The sequence below is a fragment of the Asparagus officinalis genome, chromosome 8 (assembly GCF_001876935.1).
Source record: "Asparagus officinalis chromosome 8, Aspof.V1, whole genome shotgun sequence".
NCBI classification, from domain to species: Eukaryota; Viridiplantae; Streptophyta; class Magnoliopsida; order Asparagales; family Asparagaceae; genus Asparagus; species Asparagus officinalis.
The window spans coordinates 19,492,271-19,502,689 of record NC_033801.1 but is presented as its reverse complement, the minus strand read 5'-3'; positions in this window follow the sequence as shown (position 1 = coordinate 19,502,689).

The window sequence follows — 10,419 nt, the reverse complement described above, 5'->3', positions numbered from 1 at the left end:
CTTTCTAACTCCTGAAAGCTGGAGAAACAATCCCTCCTAAGACAAATATGGTAAGAAGCACCCGAATCCAACATCCACTCTGTAGAGTCGACAACACAAACTGACGGTAGTGTAGATAATGAGTAGTCCGAAGAATCCGAATCTGAATTATTGCCACTAGTCTTGACAACATTCACCTCTGAAGATTGAATAGCTTTTCCCTTATTCTTCCCAGCTCGATCAACTAACTTTGAGCATTCGGCTTTTTAATATTCATCCTCTTTACAAAAGGCACACTGATTCCTAAGAACTCCAAGATGTGCCCCTCTAGATTGCGACCTCCTACCGCGATTTGAACTCTTTGCTCTTGCGACCAATGCCCCCGCTACCGGGTCAACTGAAGTCTCCTTATCCTTCTTTTAAAGCTGATAATTCATAAATGCAATGGTGACCTCACTATAAGAAAGTGATGTCTTCCCATTAATAAGAGTAAGATCGAAGGTCTCATATTCCTCGCCAGGCAATGAACTCAACAACAACAACGCATTGTCCTCATCTTCAATCATCACATCTACATTCACCAAATCCGTAAGAAGGTTCGTGTAGTAGTTCATATGATCACCAATGGAGGTCTCTTTCTTTAATTGGAAGCGATAAAGCCTCCTCTTCAAATACAAGCGGTTCTATACACTCTTGGTCAAATATTTTCCCTCTAGGATCTCCCAAATCTTCTTAGCCAAAGTCTCATTGATCACATCATATTTTAAATCTTGAGCCAAACAAGATCTAATCACACCACACGCCGTTCTATTTATCTTTTTCCAAACATTCTCCTCAATATCGTCCGGTTTTCCGTCCAACTCCAAAGTATCTTTTAAATTTTGCACATTGAGCACATCCAAGACTTTACATCTCCAAAGACCAAAATTATTTATGCCATTAAACTTCTGCATATCTATCTTCATAGAGTGAATATTCAAACTTTGGACGATCTTCACGCCGGAAGTACCCTCCACAACTCCTTCTTTCCCGACCATCTTTCTCAAAGCACCAAAACAAATGCGGAATAAATAAAGAATAGATCCAAAACTAAAAAGATAGAGTCTTTACCAAAAAGATCCCACATTTATCACCAAACGAAGCCCTAGACGAGCCTCCAAAATGACCTACTCCTCCAAATAGCCCAAGCGTAGTCCGAGCTCTGATACCACTTGTTGAGCGCTGCGAAAGCCAAACAACCAAACCAACGTGCTACGAGAAATTAAATCAAACGAACGTCGAGAGAAGGCCAAACGAACCAAATCAATGCTACAAACACAAACATCCAATTTTAACGTGATTCGACAAGTTGCCTACGTCCACGGGGCAAAAAAGGGATAAGGTTTTTCACTAATAGAGAAGAAGAGTACAAACTGAGATTACAAATTACTCAAACTCGCCAATTAATCTCACCAACAAATCTCTAATTCTCTCCAAACAAAACCCTAACCAATAGCTCAGAAAATACTTTTTTCTGTGCTCCAAATATCCCTAATTTTCTTTTCTAATTATTCTATATATATAGAAATCCTAAAATCATAAACATACTAGGAATTCTAAAATAAAAAACAAAACAGATTAGGAATCCTAATAACCTGTTATCAAAACAGATTTGGAATCATGTTACCAAAACATATTAGGAATTCTAATAACCTGTTATCAAAACAAATTAGGAAACATATTAGAAACCTGTTATCCAACAAAAAATAGTCTAAGTTGATACTGGTAAAAAATAGTAATTACCGTAGATTAAAACTATCCAGTTAAGGAATAAGAATTTAAAAATATATGATAGATTAAAATTAACATTATTGTATAAATTCAATGAACTGTATATAGTTTTAATAATAACATTCATTGATAGAAGATAAATTAATAAAATACTATAATATAATATGTTAGCATTAACCGATTATAATGTATAAACATTTATCTCTAATATTGATAATATTTATAAGGTAAAAAATATAAGGAGTTATGTATGGAGAAACTATCAGAAAGTTTGGAGATATCATTTAGAAGAACTAAGTTGTTTTCATTTCAAATGGAGAAGTGAAGGAAATAAACTCAAAATTCGGAAACATTCATGAATCACCTGAATTGACATTAATAAAAGGCAAATTTGACAAAGAAGTACTAACCGAGTTCCCAATGAAAAATATATTGAACAATTTTGCTCTAATTAAAAAAGCATTATTCATGAAACATACAATAAAAATTAGTAAGTATTTATAAATTTTCATACTAAAGGAATCATAAACTTAATATAAAATTATATATAAATAATCTTGCAATATAAACTAAAGTAAAACCATTGATCAACTATATTGGGAGATATAATAAGCTAGATAAAATGAGAAAAATCACTATAATTGGCAAAATGTATGCACATGATACTTAGTTACCATAGCGTAAGTAAAAAAAAGTTAAAATTGATATATATATTTTTCTTTTTTCTATATAGTGGCATGACTCTACAAGTAACCTTATTTGGGGATATGACTGCCAACGAAGGATCAATTTTTAGAGATACGATCAAAGATAAGCATGTAATAGTACTGTCAGATTTTAAGATCTTTAAATATAAAAGTAATATACTTTACAACTAAAATTCTTATTAAAGGTCACTAAACATAAAATTTACCTTATATCTGTCTCAAATTTATAGGAAAGATATGTATGTCATCGTAAATTGTGTTAATAATATATATGAATCCAAAGATACAACTTATTAAAGAAATAAGAGAATGATAAGTAAACCAAGTAAACATCTATATAACACAATAAAGAAAAAATATTACACTTTAAAGCTAATACACAGGGTTCATTAGCAAAAGCTGCTAAAACTAAAGCATCTCCATCAAGGCTCTTTACAAATACAACACAATTTTAAATTATTAAATATTTTTATAGAATAGCTTACTTTTTTGAGAAAAATCAGGAATCTTTAGAAGAGATTTTTATGAACTCTTTTAATATTTTTATATGGTTATGTGGATATTTTTATCATATAAAAGTGTACTAGAGTTAGTATTAATCTTTATTTTATGATTTTTTCCGAAGTCTATCAATGATTAAAAACAAAATTTATATTCTTTTTATTTTCATTTTAGCCCTCTTATAATTAATCATCTTATCTTATTGGCTTTAATTATTCATCCTTCTTTTCTAACGCTATTTCTTCAAGTGTTTTTTTACTTTTACAACATCATACATTCTCAAGTCAAGCTTGGTTTTAAGTTGATTCAAATAACATGCAAATTCAAATTAGCTTTAGATTATATTTATTTATTGTTAATTCAATTATTAACGTGAAAATTTTAAATTTGGTGTAGCCCATTCGAACAAACATTAAAGAAAATAAATAATCACAATACTAAAGTTTAAAGACATAAGTGGGAAAAAATAATCAAAGTGGAACTAAGAAACAAATTTTAGTAAGGAAATAAATCAAAAATACTTATTCATAATATTTAATCACGTACATTGCACGTGCATAAAACCTAAGTATATAATAAGATAATATATATAATATAATAGTAATAATTCTAATAATATTAAGATATATATTATTAATATAATATATAGTGTGTGGTGTGTTGTGTGTGGTGTGATGTGTGTGTGGTGTTGATTTAATTGTGATGCAGTGAATGCAATAATGACAAGCAAAAAAAGAAAGGTTCTACTGCTCTATAAATCTCTAATCTCAAGGAATAGTTAGTTAGCTCTAGTAAAGATTACACATTAGTAATTTTTTTTATTTTGGCAAATTAAAATTGGAATTCTAAAAATATTGATATGTAAATATAATCCTTTAACCTTTTATAATTGCTAAAAAATGGGGGGGGGGGATTTAACCCTTGCACATTTTCGTTAAATTTGTCGCTAATCTAACATTGTTGTATAGAGCATCTGCAGCAAGCTCTCACCCCACTCCAAGGCTGAAGTGGCGCTGAGGAGCTTGCTGCAGATCTTCAGCAAGCTCCCAACGGCCTCTCCTTGGGAGCTGGCGTTACACAGAGCCTAGGTTGGTGTGCCACGGGGCTCCTAACCGCTCTAAAAATTTGTAGAACGCTTAGGAGCTCCCAGCCATTATTTTTTTTTACAAAAAACCCCTACCTTTGAGCCCAGTTTGAAAATAGCGGTTTAAAAATTAGTCGTTGAGATTTTTTAAAATTGACATGAACAGTAAATTAGCCGTTTAAAAATTAGCTGTTGAGATTTAAAAATTTATCATGAACAGTAAAATTTTTTCTATAAATACTCAATTCACTACACAAAACATTCAACACAACACTCTCATTAAAAAAACTCTATATTTTCCTATCAAATTATAAATCTTATGGATCCCTCCCAAAACTTTTATTTGCAACTCCTTACCGGTGAAGGATCGACCTTATACCCGCCGTTCTACACAAACATCGTAGAAGAAGGTCACCCATCCATGAGTTCTCACAATCGGCAACACAACAAGTGTCATCCCAAGAAATACCGACCACAAATAAGAAGAAGGCTTACACACGGTCAGAAAATTAGACTGTCCATGAGGATAAGCTTCTTGTGTCTGCTTGGTTGAACACGAGCCAAGATGTCATCCAAGGTACGGGGCAACACAAAAATAAGTTTTGGCACAGAGCTAACGACTACTTTATCCAATACTCCACCGATCCAACGAGCCGTACACCAAACCAAATAATGCATCGTTAGTCAACGATTCAACTGTCAGTCAACAAGTTCTGCGGGTGCGTTGCTCAGATTGAAGGAAGAAAAAGATCTGGTACGAGAATTATTGACCAGATAAATATTTAACTTATAAACACTATAGCATTAAAGAGAGGAGGAGTCCATAGCTATCAGATCGGTCGACCGATCATACACGATTGGTCGACCTATGGGCTCCTCCTGTGCACGTTTGACCGATCAGAACCGATCGGTCGACCTATAGGCTCCTCCTATGCATGTTTGTCTTCTTCACCATTCTCTTCAAGCATCATACGTTTAATTATTCTAAACTTAACTCCTGTATAGACTGCAGGAGTAAAAGAATTATACCAATCTCTTTATGGTAAGCCATTCGTGTTTGACCATTGCTGGATTGAGTTGCGTCATCATCAAAAGTGGACCCAACAGATTGAAACTTATAATAAGATTTGATCACAGCCGAGAAGAACCACAAACTCTGATTCCTCACCAAACAATTCCTCTCCAGCAACCCCTATCGAGTTGAACACTAACTTGGATGATGTTATAGCAAGGCCTGAAGGGAGGAAAGCGGTAAAGCTCAAGAGAAAACAAAATGTAGAAAACTCTGAGTTTGCTAAGTCCATCATGGGAGAGGCTTTCGCGTAGATGAAGCAAACCACCAATCAAAAAATGGAGCTAAAACAGAAGAAACAAGATGACGATATCATGAAGATGAAACCACCAATCAAAAAATGGAGCTAAAACAGAAGAAACAAGATGACGATATCATGAAGATGGATCTCTCAACACTCAATTCAGTTGAGCTAAAACAGAAGAAACAAGATGACGATATCATGAAGATGGATCTCTCAACACTCAATTCAGTTCAATAACAATACTTTGAAATGCGTCAGACAAAGATATTGGAGAGGTGGATGTCTAATGGTTCTTCCTAATTATCATATATTATCTATATTTATGATTGTACTAGCAGTTAAAAAATTTGGCATTGAATGAATACAACTACTTTATTAAAATTGAAATTGATGTAGTACAACAACTCGAACAAGTTCGCCGAAATTACATTAGACATAACGAAATTACATTAGACATAAAGAAAATTAATCCTCGGCTACGGATCCCTTGAGCTGCCACAGATGCTCGATCAAATCATTCTTTAGTGATTTGTGTGTTTGCGTGTTCCTGATCTGATTATGATTTTGGATGAACTCAGTTAGAGGCACCATCCTCACATGAGAAGGTATCGAATCAACAAAGTTGAAATTGTTGTCAAATTGATAATCTCGTTCATCTTCAACGATCATGTTATGCATTATGATGCAAGCTGTCATGATGTCTTTCAACACACTATGTAATGACCGTGAAATTTTAATTTTAATTAAAATAATTTTCTAGCATTTTAAAATATTTAATTATAATTTTTAAAAGAGTAATTGTATTTTTCTTGATTTTCTATAATTTTCTATGATTTAAAAATCTGATTATATAGTTATTTAAATGATTTTGATATTTATAAATTTATTTTGAGCAATAAAAATTTTAGAAATTAATCTATTATGTTATCGGTACTATTATGTATTATTCTATATAATACGTTGTATTATTGTACCATTACGTATTATTTCGTGTATTATGATTATATTATTTATTTACGTATTATTTGTGTAATTTATAGTATTATTTCTTCTGTTACGTATTAACTATTGTATTAATACAACTAGTACGTTTTATTGTATAGATAATTATCCCATAATTATTTGAGTTTAAATGTAAGTAAATATATTTTTATTATTAATTATTCTTGTTTAATTATATAATATGGGTATATTTCGACTATTTCGTATCAACTGTTGTATTAGCTTAACATGTACGTTTTTATTTGTAGATAATTATCCCGTATTTATTTTGATTTTTAAATACCTATAACTATTTATTTTAATTAATTTTGTTTTAAAGTATTTAACCCTAACCCTAATTATAAATCCTACGTGTATATATATAACCCCCTTACCCTCTACTGAGTATTTAACCCTAACCCTAATTATAAATCCTACGTGTATATATATAACCCCCTCCCCCTCTCCGCTGAGACCCCCTGACCGCTGCCTTGCCCACCCTCGCCCGCCTTGACCTTCGTCGCGAGCACCGCCTGAACACCGCCGTCGGCGAACGCCCAAGCCTCCTGCAGTCCAGCGCCTCCTCCACCTGGATCTGCACTGAACCCGCTGCCCCAAACCGCATGAACCACCCTCTCCTCCGCCAAGCACCGCCCTCTTCACCACCACTCGCCCCCATCCCCTGCTACACCGTCACCTCCGCCCGCGGCTACCCCTCCTCCGCCTGCACCACCTCCAGCCCCCTCTCCCGCTCCGCTACCTGACAGCCGCCAGCCCTCTCCGCCGGCCATCTCTTCCAAACCCGACAGTCCCCTCTCCCTCTCCTGTCGCCGCCTCGCCGACGACCCTAGATTCGAGCTCAGCCCGACGCCGCTGCCCACAGCAGTGACGACGTCCCTCCCCGCTGTCCCCTTTAGCCGTCGCCACAACCGCCGCTCATCGACGCCGTCGACGTTCAGCCTCGTCCCCTCTCAGATCTGAACCGTCATCCGCTACATCGCTGAGATCCCCGTCGACGTCGATTCGTTCGACGAACCCCGAGGCAAGATCCCGCTCCTCTTGACTCGTCAATTCCTATTTATATCTATTGTTAATTACTTGCATAAATTAAATTATGAATTGTTATTATCTGCGTGAGTTTGATGAATAATATCGAATGGATAGAAATTATGTGATAAATAGTATTTTCAGTTAAAGAATTTATTTTGGGTAACAGAATTATTTTAGATTAATTATAATATTTTTAGAATTTTTATCGTGGAAGGAAATTATTTTAGAATGATAAATATTTTTAAAGAAGTTATTTTGGTAAAAGATTATTTTTGTGTTATGATTGTGTGATTGATAATTGAAGAACACGACGTTTCATGTACATTAACACCGACATGTTGACACTGTTATTTATACTCACTCATGTGTGATTATTGATTGTTTCCAGGCTCGCACCAGTGAATCGTTTCGCACTGGGATGGGTCTGAGGAGAGGTGATGATATGCTTATTGTTTATTTCCAGGCTCGCACCAGTGAATCGTTTCGCACTGGGGTGGGTCTGAGGTGATGTGATATTGTGATTGTTGTTTATTTCCAGGCTCGAACCAGTGAATCGTTTCGCGCTGGGGTGGGTCTGAGGTGATGTGATATTGTGATTGTTGTTTATTTCCAGGCTCGAACCAGTGAATCGTTTCGCGCTGGGGTGGGTCTGAGGTGATGTGATATTGTGATTGTTGATTATTTCCAGGCTCGCACCAGTGAATCGTTTCGCACTGGGGTGGGTCTGAGGATCAGTGATCGGATATGCTTATTGTTTATTTCCAGGCACGCACCAGTGAATCGTTTCACACTGGGGCGGGTCTGAGGTACTAGTGAGATGTGGTTGTTAACCAGATATCCGATAATGTGAACCTTGACTCTGTGTGAGATGTGAACCAGTGACCTGTTATAGGATGACTATTTACATGACTTAGATTCTTGGCTAAGTATGATTCTTGTGAGACGTAGATCAGTTGTATTTCTTTTTATACATAGATCGGGGTCAATATTTAATTATCTACAATTTGAGACATATGGTATATACATGAGGGTTTCCTTGTTTGGATTATTTCGCTCGACGTACTACGTCTCGAGTTGTAGATCTTTTTAGTATTAATTCCATCTATTGCTATGACCTTGTTGCTTGGGATGATTAGACTGATCGTTAGCGCCATGATTCGTTACCCTGACGATTTTTGGATTGCTTTATGTTATCATGTTTTAGTAGGTTTTTCATCGTTGATTTGTGCGATTTCAGTTGTACGTTCTTTTAGTTATTTTATGTTATCGCTATCGTTTTTCGCATTGGATTTCCTTTTTCCATTCTCATTTTCTTTGTGGGCGTCGTGTCTTGCCCGTGCGCGTCATGCACCCTGACGTACACCTATTTTTCTCTGGTGTAGCGCTCAGACTTAGGGAGGAAGAACAGCGTTCAAACTAGCGAGCCAGAAGATTCTCAAAGCCAGCAGGAGTGCCTTGCTTAGATGAAGCCAGAAGAAGAAGCCGAAGTTTAGTTATTTCCCTCTGTTTGCTTCGATGATCTCAGTTTAACTTTTGTTAGCAATTTTCTTTTCTGCTGCTGTCATTTGTATTTTACATTTCCTCCGCATCATGTTGTTCAGATTATGTATAAGGATACGATTTGACCCATATTTTTATGTCTGGGTATCGATTCTTCACCATTGATTTGATATGTTTCATTTCTTATTCTGGTTGTCTTTATATGGTCTTGCTCCCTGCTATGCTGTGATTGGCGACCTGTGACTTCGTATTGTACTCTATCTTCCAGACGCTTTTAGCGGCTATTAGATTGAGAAGACGGGGTCTAGTCACCCTTATCTGCTTCTCAGTCTAATACGTCCGCGGGCGTTGTTCACGTTTCCGGTTCCCGTGTATTTTTGGGAAGCGGGGGCGCTGACACACTATGTTTAGCCAGATGACACGCGAAGGCGTCGCGCGGTGCTGGTCCCCACGAACAATCGCCAAATCGAGGCTTGCAACACGCCCAAAAGCTCGCCTCGACATTCTCTTTCCTCACTCTCCTCCTTATTGGCATGCAGCAAAGTATTTATTCTTTTTTCCCTCGAGGTGTTGCGAATAGTCCTTACTAATGCTGAACCACTCTGGGTAATCCCGTCGGTGAGATAATATATCCATATTGTTACTCATGGCATGACAGTATAGTTGCTACCGCCGTGACAGGGCTCTTCACCTCGCACAAGTTTGTGGCGAAAATCCGTCCATGTGAACGATATATAACGATTGATAGCCATCTGTGCAGCGCACCCCTGCTCACACACAAAAGAAAAGGCATGCCATAATCTAAAGATCTTTAGCCTAGCCTACAACCTTCAAAATGAATTGTAGCGTTCATGAAAAATGCGCCAAGGTATACCTATACCATGCCCAGACGGTTGGACAGTTCTTCCATGTCGAGTGCCATGTAGTTGATACTTCCCAAGGCATACCGAGGAAAAACCTCGCTTTGTGAACCTTTCCTCAAGCAGCCACTGCATGCCAACCGTCTTCAAGTTTGTCGGTGAACGAAGGTATTCCTCCCCAAAGATGTTTGATAATCGGCAATCGAATGACCTCTTTCGAGGCTCTCAATGGACGCTTACATATTCACCGATCGCAACGTAAGTCGTCAACGACAAGTCAGCACGATGCTCCATATCGCGGACGCATTCATTAGCCTGCTAGCTAATCTTTTGATCAAGGCTAGATCATGTCCCAACTATCCAGCCACCATTCTCTTTTGGCACGAGTATCGTGTCGAGCTCATGTTCGACGAACTGCGTTGTGTATATCGGATAAATGAACACGACATTCTGAATCTTCGACGAAGAATAATGAAAAGATGATTAGGTGGTGTCGTACTGACAACAATCAGTCTTTGCGCAACAAAATCCGACTTTGCTGGCCTTCCAATCGGTTTCGGATGGGAGCCGCGATACGTCCTATTTGTTTGGCGTGAAGCTTCCAACTTTCTCTCTGTTCTTCTCTCCTCCGACAAAACAAATTCCCACAGAACAAGGACGTCTTCATCCAT